The 16276-nt window shown below is 49.3% G+C and overlaps 1 protein-coding gene across 1 annotated transcript in view; it reads right to left on the reverse strand.

Moving 5' to 3' along the window:
• LOC128607015 (tyrosine-protein kinase CSK) overlaps positions 1-15297 on the reverse strand; it is a 41264-nt gene extending 25967 nt beyond the window's left edge. Inside the window, exon 1 of the mRNA XM_053623629.1 lies at positions 15127-15297. The gene's annotated coding sequence lies outside the window, so the exon portion shown is untranslated. The remainder of the gene's footprint in view (positions 1-15126) is intronic.
• Positions 15298-16276: the final 979 nt, after the last annotated feature.

Here is a 16276-nt window from a genome sequence, read left to right on the forward strand (position 1 = left end):
AGAAAAACACCTGGAAAAATTCTCTAAACTATTAACACAGTTTTCCAACGTATCAGAAACAAACCAAAATGCAGGTGCTACTGGGGGCGGAGTCCAAATGCGGGTGCTACTGGGGGCGGAGTCCAAAAGCGGGTGCTACTGGGGGCGGAGTCCAAAAGCGGGTGCTACTGGGGGCGGAGTCCAAGAGCGGGTGCTACTGGGGGCGGAGTCCAAGAGCGGGTGCTACTGGGGGCGGAGTCCAAAAGCGGGTGCTACTGGGGGCGGAGTCCAAATGCGGGTGCTACTGGGGGCGGAGTCCAAAAGCGGGTGCTACATACTGCTTATTTACTTATTTCTAATTTACTTTATTGCATTTTATGGCATTAATTAATTAATTAATTATTGTAACCTTTATACTTCTGTCCTACAGTGGCATTTTGTCACTTTATTTTATATTATATATATACACACACACACACACACACACACACACAAATATATATATATATTTTTTTAAATTTTGTAATTATTATTATTATTATTATTATTATTATTATTAGTAGTAGTAGTAGTAGTAGTAGTAGTATCTTAATTCTCCTTTCGTAGCTATATCGATGCTTTGGCAATATCGTATGTAAACAATCATGACAATAAAGTACTTTGAAATTGAAAAAAAAAATTAATTGAGAGAGAGAGAGAGACAGAGAGTGAGATAGACAGACGAATAGAGAGAGAGAGAGAGAGAGAGAGAGAGAGAGAGAGAGAGAGAGACCCAGAGAGAATACAAAGGAAATTCTTGTTGTAGATGGAGTGAGGAAAGAATGCGAGTTGTGAAAAGAAGGACTGTGAGAGAGGGGGAAAGAAACGAGGGAGCGCGCACGCTGAAGGACTTCCCTAAATCCACACACAGGAAGAAGTGTGTGAGTCTGAGGAAGGGGCTGCAGGGAAATAAAGTTTAAAGATACAGTACACCTTTTAACACCAGCTCCTTCCTGAACAACGTTATATAGAGAGAGAGAGAGAGAAGTGCGCCGCACCAAACTGATACGGATATTCATTTCCCCAGCCGCAGAGCTCTGTGCTACTGCACTTCCTATTACAGCCTTATCACCTGACTTCATTACAGCACAGCATCATCATCTTCATCACCACCATCACCATCATCCTCCTCTTCATCACCACCATCACCACTATCATCCTCTTCATCACCACCATCATCATCACCACCACCATCTTCATCATCATCATCACCACCATCACCACCCTCTTCACCACCACCATCATCATCTTCATTACCACCATCTTAATCACCACCATCGTCCTCTTCATCACCACCGTCTTCATCACCACCACCACCATCTTCATCATCACCACCACCATCACCACTATCATCCTCTTCATCACCACCATCATCACCACCCTCTTCATCACCACCACCATCTTCATCATCATCACCACTATCATCCTCTTCATCACCACCACCACCATCATCATCATCCTCTTCATCACCACCACCATCATCATCACCACCATCATCTTCTCACCATCACCACCCTCTTCATCACCACCATCTTCATCATCACCATCATCATCACCATCCTCCTCATCACCACCAATCATCATCATCATCATAATCGTACAAGAGTTTTGCGAACGTCGTGCTGATGTTAAATCTCACAGCAGCACCAGAAAGCTCAATTTAACCCAGCGAGAGTAATACCTCTGGCAGCACGACTCTGAGGAATTAAAGTCATCAGTGTGAAATCATAGAGAGCGCGAGAGAGAGAGAGAGAGAGAGAGAGAGCGAGAGAGAGAGAGAGAGCATGAAAGAGACAAACAGAGAAAGAGAGAAGGACAGATAGACAGACAGAGTAAGACAGACAGTCAAAAAGACCGTGGGAGAGAGACAAGGAGAGGTGGAAAGAGGGCAAGAGAGAGAGAGATAAAGAGAGAAATATAGAGAGAGACAGACTGGAAAACAGAGAGAGAGAAGGAAAAAAGAGATATCGTGAGCTAGAGAGAGGGACAGAAAGAGAAACAGACAGAGTGTGAGAAACAGAGAGAGAGAGAGAGAGAGAGAATGAATAATCAGTACTGTTATTTGTGCATCGGTGTGGATTTCTGCAACGTCGGTGCAAAAGCAATCTGCAGCTCTGCTCTTTTTTTATCAGCAGCTGCGGTTCAGAGCAGAAATCAAGTTTATAACTAGAAAGGAAGGAAGGAGGAAAAAGAGCACAAAGGAGAGAGAGAGAGAGAGAGAGAGAGAGGGAGAGAGAGAGAAAGCGAGTGAGAGAACAATAGACACTCTTACAATTCCTCCTCTGAATGCACAGAATGAGGTGTAATAAATCAGATCAGCGACACTTGGCTGCTTTCTTCATGAGCGTGATGGTTCATAATGAAATAAAATCCATGTGAAGAATAAAAATTCAGGATACGATCATCACTCAGGTTACAGATACAACACCAACACGATCACCAACACGATCACCAACACGATCACCAACAGACTTTTAGAGACACGAGGACACGCATGAGATCAGACCTACAGATCAGCTTCAAACCAAACTCATTTCCTCTCATCACTACACCGCACTCATCAACATCTTCAACAAGATACAGCCATCCGACCTGACGACCCCCGAGAGCAGGATGCGGTGTAAATAAATAAATAAACAAAAACAAATAAATAACACAAAGAAGTGTGAAAAGCTTCCACGTGGTTGAAATTCTCACAGTTCGTCTGCTGCTCTAAACGTCCGAGCAGACAGCGTTGTGAAATCATTTCACGGAACGTTCTCCGATTAACCCCGACAGGACGCCGGCGCACAACCTCCTGAGCGGCGCGAGAGAAAAGCGCTCCCTCCAAGATCACCAGATCGAGTCCTGATCACAGCCGGCCGATTACCGAAGCGAATAATCGACAACGGATATTCAGATGTATTTTGGATATTTATATTTGGGCCAGCCTCGAGCACTAGAGTAGCTCAGGAATGCAGAGAGTTCAGAAAGACCTGAAAATAAAACGCATCCACTTAAAGGCGCTGGACGTCGATCCGTCTGGACGCCGATCCGTCTAGACGCCGATGTCCAACATCGTTAATATAAACAGGATCTATATTAAAAGCTGCATACGGCGAGATTAACGCCCGTGTTCACAAAGCTCCGCCCCCAGTGTCTATAAAGAAAATGACTGACAGGAGGCACGTCCAAACTATCCACGCATCCGCTTATCCGACACAGTGTCGCGGGGAACCTGGAGCCTATCCGAGGGAACCGGGGGTCACCCTGGACACCCTCACAGACACACACTACAGACATTTCGGAAATGCCGATCAGCCTACAACGCGTGTCTGTGGACCGTGAAGAGGAAACCCCATGAAAAACGTGTGGAACACGTCAACGCCGTGCACACAGGGTGGAGACGGGATCCGAACCCCAAAACCCGGAAGTGCGAGGCAAACGTGCTCACCGCTAAACCACCGTGCCCGTATAACAGCTCCACGACTCCATGGTTAGACGCCAACAGGAACTTGCTAGCTCGTTAGCGATACGAAGCTAACACGGACACGTTCATGCACAGATCCTGGTTTGTTTCTCGTTATTTCGAAAAAAATCGGTTTTCCCGGTTTTATTCCATTGGGAATTAGGAATTCCAGATACTAATTTTGAAGAAGTAAGTAATTAATCAGTAAGAAATGATGAATACGTCGCTTTTCATTGAAGTATTTTTGTCCGAACGGTGAAACAGAACGCTGATAAACGCGTGTCTGAATTTCCATTTCTGTATCTAAACTCAGAGTAGGTGTGGCCTAAACTGAAGGGGTTGGGTTTTAGTTTAAAAATAAAATAATTAAATACGCACTTTACTACTAGCACGGTGTGCGATTTCACGCTCGGACAGTTCCTCCGCCTCAGCTACCTCACTCCAGTTCACAATCAGTCCGTGATTACAGAAATGAATTTTGTAAACAATAGACCACAGATTTTCTGCAGGTCACATGACGTCATCGCAACACGCATTCGGTCAAAATAGGTTATTATTGAAATTCTTGAAATCTCCGGTACTTTCGGGACGGTCCTTCTCTACGCCGACGAGTTACGGGTTACGAGTTAACGGCAGGCCTACAGTACGCCAGATTCGCAACAAAACCCGGTCACGTGTTGATCCGAAGATACGCGCGTGGAAGTTTGCCCAGGCAGTTACTAAGGATGCTGGGAACGCATCGTGCAGCGTCTTTCTTTGTTGCGCCCTCCCTCGTGTCGTGCCTCTGATCTGGACCAGACACGACAGCATCCCGCTTTTCGTCTCCGCGTTTGGAACCGGTCACGTCTCACGTGTGTTATATTACACTGTCGCACGTGTGAACCTTAATCATACGCCAGGATCGTGACGAAAAGCAGGTGAAAGCAGGGTGTTTGTTTAGGCTGCAGTAAAACACAGGTCAGTGTGTGTGTGTTCATGAAAGAAGGTGAAATTTGAATCCAGGATCAAGTTAATAAAATTCAAAATCAGCTTTCACATGCCACCACAAAGACCAAAAAAAAACCCAAAACAAAACAAACAAAAAAAACCCCCCAACAATTCTCATTTTTCAGAGCCTCAACAGCTGCGAGTTTGATTTGTTTAAGTTCTTCCTCTTTCTGAGTTTGTGCTACAGGTATGGTGTGGATGTTCCCCACTTCCCATTCTCTCTCACACACACACACACACACACACACACACACACACACACACACACGCTCAGAGATACACACATACACACGTGTGAGTTTGAGGAGCTGTTCTGCATCAATGTTCCCAGGATTGCATTGTAATACCAGTGCTATTCTTATAGCGTGTGCAGGAGCAGCACAGGAAATAGAAAACACACACACACACACACACACACACACACACACAGTGACAGAAATAAATCCTCCCTGATCACAAAGCTGTGTGAAGAGCAGGACGTTTGACGTTTCCTTTCCCCTCACACACATGTTATAATTATAGCGGTTTCCCTGATCCTCTGTGGATTTGCTCTTTATCAGGTGGATTAGTCCACGCTGTCAATGTCTGGTCTCCGTAAGCGAGAGTGTGTACACACTCAGTGTGTGTGTGTGTGTGTGTGTGTGTGTGTGTGTGCACGTTCTCGTCTGATAGCCGAACAAAAACCCTCAAGTGGCAGTATGGCTGGCCAGATGGAAGCAGCAGGCAGATTTCTTGCCTCCCGACGTCGACTCACAAAGACGCCATTCTGCTGGGTACACACGCACCAGAGCACAGAGCAGCTGCACACACACACACACACACACACACACACACACACCCCCGAGCAGGAAGACGGTCACTATCGGATTCGTACGCAGACGAGAACGCGGATGTGAGCGCCGACTCGGTAAAGATAACGGACGAGGAGCTGCGGAGAGCGAGGGAGAAACGGAGCCCCGAGTCATTTACAAACAACACCGCTCACATGTCTTAGGATTGCGCAATCAATCACGCACCCAGCCCCGCCCATCCACACAAGCCTTATTTTCATCCGCGTGTTTAAAACACAAAAAAACCCCAAAACAAATCACATGCTGTTTTCCAAAACATCGAGGTATATCCGGAAATGCTCCATCACGTGAAAACCATTTGGAAAAAAGAAAAAAGCTCACGTGAGCACGATGATAACGACAGCACGGCGTCGCGTTACTATGACGGACACACCCCGCCCTCTCTCTCACACACACCCCCTCTCTCTCTCTCATGAACTCACACACCCCTTCTCTCTCTGACACTCACACCCCCTCACACTCACACGCCCCCTCTCTCTCTCACTCACACGCCCCCTCTCTCTCACATGCCTCGTCTCTCTCTCTCTCACACACAGCCCCTCTCTCTCTCTCTCTTTCTCACACACCCTCTCACACCCCCTCTCACTCACACCCCCTCACACTCACACGCCCCCTCTCTGTCACTCACACGCCCCCTCTCTCTCACTCACATGCCTCTTCTCTCTCTCTCTCACACCCCCTCTCTCTCACACACCCTCTCACACTCACACCCCCTCTCACTCACACCCCCTCTCACTCTCTCTCACACTCACTCGCCCGCGCTCTCTCTCTTACTCACACACCCCCTCTCTCTCACTCACATGCCTCGTCTCTCTCTCTCTCACACCCCCTCTCTCTCTCACACACCCTCTCACACTCACACCCCCTCTCACTCACACCCCCTCTCACTCTCTCTCACACTCACTCGCCCGCGCTCTCTCTCTTACTCACACACCCCCTCTCTCTCACTCACATGCCTCGTCTCTCTCTCTCTCACACCCCCTCTCTCTCTCACACACCCTCTCACACTCACACCCCCTCTCACTCACACCCCCTCTCACTCTCTCTCACACTCACTCGCCCGCGCTCTCTCTCTTACTCACACACCCCCTCTCTCTCACTCACATGCCTCGTCTCTCTCTCTCTCACACCCCCTCTCTCTCTCACACACCCTCTCACACTCACACCCCCTCTCACTCACACCCCCTCTCACTCACACACCCCCTCTCTCTCTCTCTCACACTCACTCGCCCGCGCTCTCTCTCTTACTCACACACCCCCTCTCTCTCACTCACATGCCTCGTCTCTCTCTCTCTCACACACACCCCATCTCTCTCTCTCTTTCTCACACACCCACGCCCCCTCTCACTCACACCCCCTCTCTCTCACACACTCACACCCCCTCACACGCCCCCTCTCTCTCTCTCTCACTCACACACCCCCTCTCTCACTCACATGCCCCCTCTCTCTCTCTCTCACACGCCCCCTCTCTCTCACACACACACACACTCCCCCTCTCTCTCACACTCACCCCGTTACACTCGCACCCCCCCACCCCCTCTCACAGCCACACCCCCTCTCTCTCACACCCCCTCTCTCTCGCGCACACCCCCTCTCTCACACACCCCCACACCCCCTCACACGCCCCCTCTCTCTCTCTCTCTCTCACACACCCCCCTCTCTCTCTCTCTCACACACACCCTCTCACACTCATACCCCCTCTCACTCACACACCCCATCTCTCTCACACACTCACACCCCCTCACACGCCCCCTCTCTCTCTCACTCACACACCCCCTCTCTCACTCACATGCCCCCTCTCTCTCTCTCTCTCACACGCCCCCTCTCTCTCACACACACACACTCCCCCTCTCTCTCACACTCACCCCGTTACACTCGCACCCCCCCACCCCCTCTCACAGCCACACCCCCTCTCTCTCACACCCCCTCTCTCTCTCACACCCCCTCACTCTCACACCCCCACCCCCTCTCACAGCCACACCCCCTCTCTCTCACACCCCCTCTCTCTCGCGCACACCCCCTCTCTCACACACCCCCACACCCCCTCACACGCCCCCTCTCTCTCTCTCTCTCTCACACACCCCCCTCTCTCTCTCTCTCACACACACCCTCTCACACTCATACCCCCTCTCACTCACACACCCCATCTCTCTCACACACTCACACCCCCTCACACGCCCCCTCTCTCTCTCACTCACACACCCCCTCTCTCACTCACATGCCCCCTCTCTCTCTCTCTCTCACACGCCCCCTCTCTCTCACACACACACACTCCCCCTCTCTCTCACACTCACCCCGTTACACTCGCACCCCCCCACCCCCTCTCACAGCCACACCCCCTCTCTCTCACACCCCCTCTCTCTCTCACACCCCCTCACTCTCACACCCCCACCCCCTCTCACAGCCACACCCCCTCTCTCTCACACTCACCCCTTCTCTCTCTCTCACACACACCCCCTCTTTCTCTCTCACACACCCCATTTCTCACACTTACACACACCCCCTCTCTCTCACTCACCCCCTCTCGCACACACCCCCTCTCTCTCTCACACACTCACACCCCCTCACTCTCACACCCCCACCCCCTCTCACAGCCACACCCCCTCTCTCTCTCTCGCACACACACCCCATCTCTCACACACCCCCTCTCTCACACACACACCCCCTCGCTTCCTCACTCACCACCTCTCTCACACACACCCCCCTCTCTCAACTCACCCCCTCGCTTCCTCACTCACCATCTCTCTCACACACACACCCCCTCTCTCTCACACCCCCTCTCTCTCTCACACACTCACACCCCCTCACTCTCACACCCCCACCCCCTCTCACAGCCACACCCCCTCTCTCTCACACTCACCCCTTCTCTCTCTCTCACACACACCCCCTCTTTCTCTCTCACACACCCCATTTCTCACACTTACACACACCCCCTCTCTCTCACTCACCCCCTCTCGCACACACCCCCTCTCTCTCTCACACACTCACACCCCCTCGCTCTCACACCCCCACCCCCTCTCACAGCCACACCCCCTCTCTCTCTCTCGCACACACACCCCATCTCTCACACACCCCCTCTCTCACACACACACCCCCTCGCTTCCTCACTCACCACCTCTCTCACACACACCCCCCTCTCTCAACTCACCCCCTCGCTTCCTCACTCACCACCTCTCTCACACACACACCCCCTCTCTCTCACACCCCCTCTCTCTCTCACACACTCACACCCCCTCACTCTCACACCCCCACCCCCTCTCACAGCCACACCCCCTCTCTCTCACACTCACCCCTTCTCTCTCTCTCACACACACCCCCTCTTTCTCTCTCACACACCCCATTTCTCACACTTACACACACCCCCTCTCTCTCTCACTCACCCCCTCTCGCACACACCCCCTCTCTCTCACACCCCCTCTCTCTCTCTCACACACTCACACCCCCTCACTCTCACACCCCCACCCCCTCTCACAGCCACACCCCCTCTCTCTCACACTCACCCCTTCTCTCTCTCTCACACACACCCCCTCTTTCTCTCTCACACACCCCATTTCTCACACTTACACACACCCCCTCTCTCTCTCACTCACCCCCTCTCGCACACACCCCCTCTCTCTCTCACACACTCACACCCCCTCGCTCTCACACCCCCACCCCCTCTCACAGCCACACCCCCTCTCTCTCTCTCGCACACACACCCCATCTCTCACACACACACCCTCTCTCACACACACACACCCCCTCGCTTCCTCACTCACCACCTCTCTCACACACACCCCCCTCTCTCACTCACCCCCTCGCTTCCTCACTCACCACCTCTCTCACACACACCCCCTCTCTCTCTCTCACACTCACCCCCTCTCTCTTTCTCACTCACACCCCCTCTCTCTCTCTCTCTCACTCACCCCCTCTCTCTCTCACCCCCCCTCTCTCTCTCACACACACACCCTCTTTCTCTCACTCACCCCGTCTCTCTCTCTCTCGCACACACACCCCGTCTCCCTCTCACTCACCACCTCTCACACACACCCCTTCTCTCTCTCACTCACCCCGTCTCCCTCACACTCACCCCCCCTCTCTCACACCCCCCTCTCTCGCACACACCCCCCCTCTCTCACACTCACACCCCCTCGCTCTCACACCCCCACCCCCTCTCACAGCCACCCCCTCTCTCTCTCTCGCACACACACCCCATCTCTCACACACACCCCCTCTCTCACACACACCCCCTCTCTCACACACACACCCCCTCGCTTCCTCACTCACCACCTCTCTCACACACACCCCCCTCTCTCACTCACCCCCTCGCTTCCTCACTCACCACCTCTCTCACACACACCCCCTCTCTCTCTCTCACACTCACCCCCTCTCTCTTTCTCACTCACACCCCCTCTCTCTCTCTCTCTCACTCACCCCCTCTCTCTCTCACCCCCTCTCTCTCTCTCTCTCACACACACACCCTCTTTCTCTCACTCACCCCGTCTCTCTCTCTCTCTCTCTCTCTCGCACACACACCCCGTCTCCCTCTCACTCACCACCTCTCACACACACCCCTTCTCTCTCTCACTCACCCCGTCTCCCTCACACTCACCCCCCCTCTCTCACACCCCCCTCTCTCGCACACACCCCCCCTCTCTCACACTCACCCCCCTCTCTCACAGCCACACCCCCTCTCACACACACACCCTCTTTCTCTCACTCACCCCGTCTCTCTCTCTCTCTCTCTCTCTCTCGCACACACACCCCGTCTCCCTCTCACTCACCACCTCTCACACACACCCCTTCTCTCTCTCACTCACCCCGTCTCCCTCACACTCACCCCCCCTCTCACACCCCCCCCTCTCTCGCACACACCCCCCCTCTCTCACACACCCCCTCTCTCTCACAGCCACACCCCCTCTCACACACACCCCCTCTCTCTCTCTCACAGCCACACCCCCTCTCACACACACCCCCCCTCTCTCTCTCACTCACACCCCCACTCTCTCTCTCACACTGACATCCCCACTCTCTCTCTCACACACTCACACACCCTCTCTCTCTCTCTCACACACACACACACACACACACACACACACACCCTCTCTTTCACACACACACACAAACACCCTCTCTATCACACTCACCCCTTCTCTCTCACACACACCCCTTCTCACTTACACACTCACACCCCGCCTCTCTCTCACACACTCAGATTCACACCCCCACTCTCTCTCTCTCTCTCTCTCACACACACCCTCTCTCTCTCACACACACCCTCTTTCTCTCTCGCTCTCTCACACACCCTCTCGTTCTCTCACGCACGCCCTTTCTCTCTCTCTCTTACACCCCTCCCCCTCTCTCTCACACACACACACACACACACACACACACACACACACACACAAAACGTTGATATTATACATTCATTACAGAATGTTTGCAGGATGCAGTAAACTGGAGTTTTGTCTCACACGGTTTCCTTGTTCCATACTTTACACAGTCGTCTAGATGAAGCTGTGTGCTTCAGTGTGATCCTAGGCTTAGAGTTAGGCTTTATTAACTGTCAGATACAACACTGCGCAATCAGTGGGCTCCTCGGAGCGTGCTCACTGCCCCAAGCCCTCGTTTAGGCTTCATTGTTCTTTTCCCACGGCACACTGAGTCAAAGGGTAAGTGGCGGGCAGAGAGGGGTAACACGCCGATCAGTGTGACAGCAACACAATACACCGCCCTCAGAGAGCGGCGTCATGCTCCTGCGCCGCAGGCGGAGACGTCCGAATGCCGGTTGAGGCTAAAAATAAAACGACTTCCGGCTGCTTCGAAAGTCGCGCCATGCGCCATAAACTACGGCTAAGATTTATCCTCATAACAACATCCTCGTTAGATTTCCCCCAGCGAGTTATTTCACCTTAACGCGAACGTGGTTCATCGAGTTCATCGGACGCAGTGCTGTACAGAAACGTCACCGAGCATCACGTTGCTGTGCTTTCATAGATAGAAGAAATTACATATGAAAGCATATATATCACGCAATATATCACAGTATGATGTGCTTTCCTACGAATATCACAGGCGTAATCCGTCGCTTCATACTTCATTTGATTTCAACTTCAAACTTGGAAAAAAAATTCATCTAGCATACACACACACAAACACACATACACTAATATATATATATATATATATATATATATATATATATATATATATATACACACACACACACACATACACTATCTATCTATATGTTATATATATATATATATATATATATATATAACACAAGCACCTGACATCTGAGGAGGAGGAGGAGGAGAAGATATCCATGATATCCTGAGCAAAGTCACCACGCCCACCCTCCACGACCACGCAGAGGATGAAATGTCATGTGCACACACACACGGCATGTAATTAAACACACCCGAAAGCCTTTCCTCTTCAAGAAAGGCATGCCACTGAGCTTACTCCATGATGTTTTGGCAAAAGCTCCACCGTAAGAAGCTGCCAAGCCTGTTTTTTAAAATATATTTATTTTTAAATCTACAGAACGCATGCATGGCATTTTTACACACCACTAACAGCGATACTGACAGGAAGCTCGACGTGACTTCATGATCGAGAAGAAAGACAAGAATAGCAAGGAGATACAGCAGGACTACACCTCCCCGCGCTTCTCTTTTCCCCTTGACCCTCGCACACATTTTACAAGCAGTCCTACACGCACGTGGGCGGAATACGGATGATTTACAAAAAAAAAAAAAAAGAACATTTTCTACACGGACTTTAAAACTTTTTAATCGCCTGAGCAGTTCGTGTAGGTCAACGTTTATCCAAGGTTACAGCTTGAAAAAAACATGGAGGACGGAGAACCTGTAGAAAAATACGTAAATATGAGAACGTTTACGACGCGTCAAAAAAACAACAAACAAACAAACAAACAAAAACACAGAAGACAACACCGCCTCCGAGAAATCATGCTATCCCTTTGTACGTAATAAATAAATACAGACAGATATTCTAGCTAGCTAGCGGTTACATTCGAAAAAAGGGAGCAGTTGTGTTGCCATGGTTACAGCGCGTGTATCACGTGGCGCTCAGGTCAGTTGTTTTTCTGTACGGAGAGGAAACAAACGCACAGAGCAAAAGAATATTTCACATCCTGTAACTTGAGAACACAAAAAGCTTGAATGCTTAAAAAAATGGAAAAAAAAACCAAAACATTGTGACTATTGATTATTTAAAAAAAATGAAATAAAATAAAATAAAATAAAATAAAATAAATAAATAAATAAATAAATAAAGAGATCGTTTTACATGTAGAGGTGGGGTATCAGACTCATCACCCCCGGGATTTCAGTAGTGGAAAGAAGAGCAGGTAATATAAGCTCGGACCACGTCCGGTTGGATATGGCGGTAAAGATTCCGTCACGTGGGAAAATCATTCGTCATAAACACGCTCCGATAAATGCTCGCTCTTTTCCTCTTTCCATCCTCACACCAAAACCCAGTTTACCAACGAAGAAGGATGACGGTATAGCCGAGACGTTTAAAAGGAGAAGCCAAGCTGGGTAAAGCTACAAAACAAATGGTGCAAATGGTCATGTGACCTACTAATGAGAATAGCCACGCCCCCTTCAGAACGAGCTATTAAGGTGGTTTTCACTTTTCACCGCTGGGCCGAATCTGGGCGTGATTCTTTTCGGACTCGCTCGATTCTGTTGCGTTTGCATTCATCTGACGTCATCACAAACACGCACGGAGAACCAAACGCACGGAGAACCCAGTGCACTTCACTACATTATGTATATACACACACACACACACACACACACACACACACACACACACGCACACACCTCGTTTCCCACAACGTTCCCCTACCACTCACAACACACGCGTGTTGTGGAAACTACGGATGCTCCGCCAATCTGTATCGGCCGATAATCCCGCCCCGTGACTCGATCTCTAAATTTGGCCGATCTGAATTTGATGCCGTGAAACACGTGACGACGTGAAAAACACGACGACGTTAAACTTCGGATCATGTCCCACAGGTGGTAGTCTCTGGTTCGGTACCGCGGTGCAGCATCCATGATGGAGAATTCTTTTCACAAATTGGTCATGAAATGGGGTTCAGCGGTGCTTCCAGGGAAACCATGGCAACCAGCAGGAAAACGTGTAGCTGTCCACACGACAGCTTTCACCTTAGCATCTTTCCATGCAAACCGATCTACGAGACACAACGAGATGCACCGCGAGACGGTAGTGTTAGCATGAAAATGTTTCTTGGAAGCTTGAGCAGTGTGTACGGAGACTAACAGGACTAAAGCTCCGCTGCATCGCTCGTTTACGTACAGATACATCGAGGGTTCGTTTCCGATATCGGCATTGTGGGTAAATTTAAGAAATCTTAAAAGAATTTCATTCCTATTGAAGCCGTCGATTCGGACGCCGATTCTGAGTCATGCGCCAGGGTAGAGGACGAGGAGGTTTGGCGTAAAGCCTGAGCAACTCAGACGCGGCATACGGGTCCGTCCCATGTTGCCGTCTCGATCGTGGGATTCCTCCGAGTGTCCCGAGTGCCAAAAAGTCAGATTAACCCAGTTTCCGTCCTGGACCGACCCGACTCGCTTTCGCTTCGATTCACTTCACTTCACAGCGGCTTCTCTAGTCAAACCCTGCACCTCCTGCTGGATCTCCACACTGTCCGTCTGTCTCTCACTCAGAATGTTTCCTTTTGGCAGCGTCTCACGGAAAGCACGAGAAGTTACACGAGACCATCTATAAAAAAAAAAACGTTTTGACTCGGAGAGTCGACTTCAGAGCCGTTACAAACGAATCGAACGAATCTCCTGACGTGATGATAATGATAATGAGTCTGCGTATACAGTACAGCACAGTGAGATTCTTCCCTTTGAATACCCCAGCATGTCACGAAGTTGGGGTCAGAGCACAGGGTCAGCCATGACTCAAGAGCAGAAAGGATTAAGGGCCTTGCTCAAGGGTCCAACAGCGCTGGGCTTTGAACCCACAACCTTCCAATCAGTAACCCAGAGCCTTAACCGCTAAGCCAGCACTGCCCCAATGCAACGGTATGACGAAAGACGAGTGCAGGAAGATCCAGGAATGGCGGTCATCACTAATGACACGATAACACACACACACACACAGAAAAAAAGGTGATAATCAGGAGAATTAACACTAGTCCGGAGTCAGACGAGAGCTGCTCTTCCACACAACCACGCCTCAGCTGTCAAACGGCCCTGGTGTGATTCTGCTCACGGTCACAGCACCACGCCGACACCTTTAACGACCGGCTTTATCTAACGCTCAAATGCAAAGCAGACCTGAAACACCGCCATGCCCATTACATGGCCGAATACAATGCATATACATTCAACACACTATTATACACATGCATATATGCAAATTATATATTAATATGCATGCATGCATTTACATTTACATTATGCATCTTTATCATCATTACCCAGAATGCACTTGCATGTTTATTTATATAGGATATTATGTGTGTGTGTGTGTGTGTGTGTGTATATATATATAAAATGTATAAAACATTTACTGCCATCTAATATTATATTCTGTCAAATCCATATCTGTTGTTAGCTTAGCAAGCTGCTAAATGAACCCCACTCTAAGCTTTATGGTTAATCAGACGGTGCTGAAATGTAAATAATCCTGATTCTTGATGATGATGAGGAGGTTTTAAAAGCAGCCAGGTTGAGTATAAAGGTGTATAAAGCAGTGTTTGTGGAGGCTGCAGAAGCTACAGCGCCCTGACACGGCAGCCGAAGCTAATTACCGCTAATAATCACTCACCGTGCTGGATCTGCTTCTCTTCCTGCCTCTCCTCCGACTCGGAACAAACACCGTCAACTACACCGATTTGTGTTGGGTTAAAAGCGCGGAGTTCGGCTTATCATCCAGCTGGACTGGAACACAACGCTGTGAAATATAAACGGAACTGGCTGCTGCTGCTGCTGCTGCTCTCTCACTCAACCAGGCCTGCAGAAGAGGAAATGGGGGCCGCTGAGTACGCATGCGCGAACACTCACCCGGGCCAAATGCTGCGCTCGGTGCTCACTGCGCATGCGTAAACATAGCGTGTAGTGCGCATGCGCGCAAGCTCACGAGTCAATTCGGTAGTGTTTTTGTTGGTGGGTTTATCTTGTACACCCCCCCCACGCCTTCCCCACACACACAATTTATGATTCATTTCATTAGATATCTAAGAGTACAAAAAAAAAACGATTAAAGAGCCACATTATTTATTTGTTTGTTTGTTTATTTATTTATTTGAAAATTATTTCGCCACCAGCCTCATCGCTAATAATTGATTGACGAGCGCCCTCGTGTGGCCAAAATAGCTCATTGCGCTTCACACTAATGCCTTTAAGCAGATTGCTATAAAAAATAAACAAATATTTTTTGTTGTTGTTGTTTTTGTCAAATAAAACAAAATATTGTAATTTAATATAATTTATATTGTACACTCTTAGGAATTAAGAGTAGAGTAACATCACATATTATTTATTAATTGAAATTAATTCATTAATATTGTTTATATATTGTTTAATATTCTCTGTTGCTTGCCCTAGGGTTATTCTTCTTCTCCTCCTCCATCATCATCATCATCATCATGATCATCATCTTCTTCTTCTTCATCATCATCTTCTTCATCTTCTTCTTCATCTCCTTCTACTTCTACTTCATCTTCATCATCTACTTCATCTCCTTCTTCTTCTTCTTCTTCTTCTTCGTCTACTTCATCATCTTCTACTTCATCTCCTTCTTCTTCTTCTACTTCATCATTATCTTCTACTTCATCTTCTTCTTCATCTCCTCCTCCTTCTTCTTCTTTGTCTACTTCATCATCATCTTCTACTTCTTCATCTTCTTCTTCATCTCCTTCTTATTCTTCTTCTTCTACTTCTACCTCATCATTATCTTCTACTTCATCATCTTTGTT

This window comes from Ictalurus furcatus, chromosome 4 (genome assembly GCF_023375685.1).
Source record: "Ictalurus furcatus strain D&B chromosome 4, Billie_1.0, whole genome shotgun sequence".
NCBI lineage: Eukaryota > Metazoa > Chordata > Actinopteri > Siluriformes > Ictaluridae > Ictalurus > Ictalurus furcatus.